This window comes from Rattus norvegicus, chromosome 11, assembly GCF_036323735.1.
Source record: "Rattus norvegicus strain BN/NHsdMcwi chromosome 11, GRCr8, whole genome shotgun sequence".
Classification (NCBI taxonomy): domain Eukaryota; kingdom Metazoa; phylum Chordata; class Mammalia; order Rodentia; family Muridae; genus Rattus; species Rattus norvegicus.
The window spans coordinates 52,771,165-52,775,417 of record NC_086029.1 but is presented as its reverse complement, the minus strand read 5'-3'; the positions used below and the strand labels follow the sequence as shown (position 1 = coordinate 52,775,417).

The 4,253-nt window shown below is 34.1% G+C and overlaps 1 non-coding gene across 1 annotated transcript; it reads left to right on the top strand.

Moving 5' to 3' along the window:
• Positions 1 to 968: 968 nt before the first annotated feature.
• Snord19b (small nucleolar RNA, C/D box 19B) lies at positions 969 to 1,039 on the top strand. Its single transcript, XR_005491561.1, has one exon. It is a non-coding gene; the product is annotated as a small nucleolar RNA SNORD19B (small nucleolar RNA).
• The last annotated feature ends 3,214 nt before the right edge of the window (positions 1,040 to 4,253 follow it).

The window sequence follows — 4,253 nt, the reverse complement described above, 5'->3', positions numbered from 1 at the left end:
TGCTACACCTGGGTGTCCAGGTGTGGAGCATCACCCATGCCCTGTAGTGTCATAAAGGTCCATACATGGGCTAGTCTGAGGCTCCAGACACATATATAGCAAGGACTGCTTTGTCTGGCCTCAGTCGGAGAAGATGTGTTCAATCTTCGAGAGACTTGAGGCCCCAGGGAAGGGTGAGGTCTGGTCAGGGGTAGGAGTACCCTCTTGGGGGAAAAGGGGAGGACAAATGGGATGACAAACAGTGGAGGGAGAAATGAGGAAAGGGTAACTACTGGAATGTAAATATAGAAAGTACAATTTGGAATAGTTTCTATCTATCTATCTATCTATCTATCTATCTATCTATCTATCTATCTATCTATCTAATCTATCACCTATCTTCTATTTATCTCTACATACCACCTGGTACGTATGTATGTATGTATGTATGTATGTATGTATGTATGTATGTATGTTATTGTTACCAACGTCCTTATTCAAATAGAAACAACTAATAACTTTCAGGGTTTAGGTAGGTTTCCTATGAGGCTTCCCATGAAGCTTTCTCCAAAAGCATTTTCTGTATAGGGAACTTGCTTTTGTTTTTGCTTTAGTTTTATACAGAGGGTCAAAAAAATTGTGTTATAAACTTGCTACAAGGTAAATAAGGTTCTTTAAAAATATTCTTAATATGCTTTCTTTGTGTCTGTGAATGAATGTATTGTCTAATCTATCTATAGAGATAGGAGACCAAGTTGAATGAGTTTGCTCTTTTCTTTTATACAATTGATCAATTTCAAGTTGTCAGGCTTGAAAGCAACTGCCTTTTCTCACTGGATCATCTTTTGTCCCAAAGATAGACCATTAAATACTACACTATAACAAATTTTGGAAGTATCCTTTCTTCATTATTAACACAGATTTTGGATTTAAGGAAAACAAAACTCATACCTACACTTAGAGAATGGTTACATAGAACCATTAAAACCAAATAGGAGGAGTACACAAAATGCTGATCCAAGTGAAAAACAGTAAGATCCAACTCTGGTTTCATCTAAAGATAAAAACAAACAAAACAAAACCATATCAAAATACCACCATTAATACCACCAAAAACATTAATACCACCAGAAGTTGGCATTACCTTAGCAATGGGCCACCGCAATTCTAAAATCCAAGAGCAAAGAAAGAAAATCTTTTCCTCATTTGTCAAATAGATGCTGAAATAAAGGACCTTTTACAAACAAAACCCTGCCTGATGCCCCAGAGCAGTGGTGCAAATCAGGGCTTCCAGGATCTCAGAGAGCCTGAGACTGCCTTTAAAACATTCTTCAACCGCACACACTTGATTCCACTTCCAAGTTCATTTTATCAGCATAAGATTCCAAACTCCACAAAAATAAACCCAAAGGTTTTGCACACAATGTGGTTTGAATATGTGGTGTTGAATCCTAGAACAAATCTACTTTAAGAAGTATACAAAAGTCAATGCAAAATATGTTTCATTTCCGGGTTGGGGATTTAGCTCAGCGGTAGAGCGCTTGCCTAGCAGGCGCAAGGCCCTGGGTTCGATCCCTAGCTCCGGAAAAAAAATATGTTTAATTTTATCAAAATTTAATTTGCTTTATAAGAAAAATTATTAACAGCAAGATTTGTGTCTTTAGGAATTAATTACTCAAATTTTGATTGATTCACTTTATTTTTTTCCTCAGTGTACACTGTTTTCTGAATTAGCCAGCAAATGGTGTTACTTATATTGCATAAATGTTATTATGATATTCATGCACATATAGTTTTAAAATATAAATAATTTCAAATACTAATATTTAATTAAAGTACATTTAGAACTGCTCACCACCTTCCCCAAAGCAAACTTATTTGACATTTATTTACTGATACATCAAGAATGATTCTTAGATTCTATCAAATGGCAGTAGACTAATGCATAATAAATAAATATTTAAACTTAATAAGCAAATGTGTATTAAGAGCCATTATAGTAAATGTCTCCTCCATGAGAACTTTGTGATTATGATGTGATAACCTGGGAGAAGCTAGTCAACAATCCCATCTGTCATTCTGCACTCAGGGAATGAGCAAGGGGGGAGACATTGGGTCTGCAATTCCCATCGAAATTCCCGTCTCAGCACTGCTATGATATCTCAATTTCTTTGGAAGACTACTTGTTTCCTATTACAGATTGGCTTGGAGGCAGGCTATCAGCAGTTATAATTTATACCACTTAACTATGATATTTAGTGACTATGGAATTGTGGTAATTCTTTCATTATCTTAGAAAAAATAATACTTCAAAAACATTCATAAGTTATCTAAGTTTATACATTACTATCAAGAAATTTACTTAATTGTATTTTCCCACATTGGAAATGATATGACAATATCTTATTAAATACTCATTGACATAAGAACTAAAGTCATTCACTTGAATGGCTTTTTTTTTTTAATTTAGAGTGGAAACTTAAACCATTAAACCATTATGTCTTGTGTGTATATTTTCACAAGACATAAAATTTGAGCATAGTGAAATGTAAAGAAAAATTTTAGGTCAATCCTGTAGTTATAACTTAAATAGACAAAACCTTCATAAATTAGAATCATTTGGGTGAGTTTTTTTTTTAGTTTTTATGCTCAATCAACCCTTAACTTTTCACTATTCTTTAAAACATAAATATTAGAAATCAAAAGAAAACCTTAAAAATTAAAAATGTAAATTTGAAACCTTTCTTTACAGACTAACAGTATGAATTCCATATTTGCTATAATAAGCACAACTACACACATGGAACTAAATATTCACAATATTAAAAATATGAAATTTTAGATAAATCATATTGCATGATTTCTAATTATCTTATATACTGCTGCCAGACAAACAAGATGCTCTAATAAACAAATCAGTGCCATGAAGTTAGATATGACTAACTTTATCTAAGATGTACAATTTCCATCAAAGGGAGCTTAAGGCACATGATAGAATATACTTTATTTTTTATCAATAATAATACAAATTTCGATTAACAAGTGGTATTCTTTGTTTGCTTGGTTTGGTTTGTTTGTTTTTAAAGACAGAATTTCTCTATGAAGCCCTAGCTGTCCTGGAATTCACTCTATAGACCAGGCCTGCCTCTAACTCAGAGATCCATTTCCCTTTACTTCTTAAGTGCTTGGATTAGAGGGCTGTACCACAAACACCCAGTTATACTTGGTATTTTTATATGCTTGTGGACTCATTAACATGATCAGATGACTTTAAAAAATGTCTGTTATTTTAATGCTGATTTCTATCTTAGCTTTAAATTATTTCACATTTATCTTTTTAAACTACTCTGTAATGGCTTGAACCATTTTTAAAAACAGCATGACCACGAGAAATGGAATATTCTTCTTTTTCTCTATTTTCATACATTTTATTGAAAAATAATATTTTTCAAACAATATATTCTGACTTAATGTGTATAAATAAACTCACCTAATTACTTTCTGATTATACATATCTCCCCACCCATCTAAATCCATGTTATTTCTTTCTGTTTCTCTGTTTCTTCCGAAAAGCAGAGGCAAAACAAACATGAAACAAGACAAATCAGAATGAAGAAAAGAGAGAAAAAGGAATAGACTACACACAGATGAACATACATATGTAAACACACACACACACACACACACAAGACTAATATACTCAGACACTATAATGCACAAGAACAATAATACAAAAGCATGTCCCCTCCCCCCCAAAAATGTAAAGAGAGACAAAATAGTCTACAAAACAAAACTCAACAAACACTAAATTAAGTTGTGCTTGCCTTCTACTGATGTGCAAGTGATCTACCCTTTAAGTGTGGTTAATACACCCAATGAGATTACATTTCAGTAAACTAATTTCTCTTTTGCAAGCAGGCAGCCATTGCAGAGAGTTTCCTAGATAGTTTGGGAGTCTGTTTTCTTTTTTTTTTTTTTTCTTTTTTTTTTTTTTTCAGGAGCTGGGGACCGAACCCAGGGCCTTGCGCTCGCTAGGCAAGCGCTCTACCGCTGAGCTAAATCCCCAACCCCGGGAGTCTGTTTTCTATCCCTCTTCTTAACGTGGGAATCCTGTTATGCTTGAAGTTATGAAGGTCCTGGCCTCCTGCCAGAGTCCATAAACGCATTATGTGTATGTACCCTATTGCGTATTGTAGTCACTACTTCCTGGTAGTCTTCCAAGCCTGATACCTCTGAAATTTTGTGGCCTCTTCTTCCTCATATCTCACTGAGCC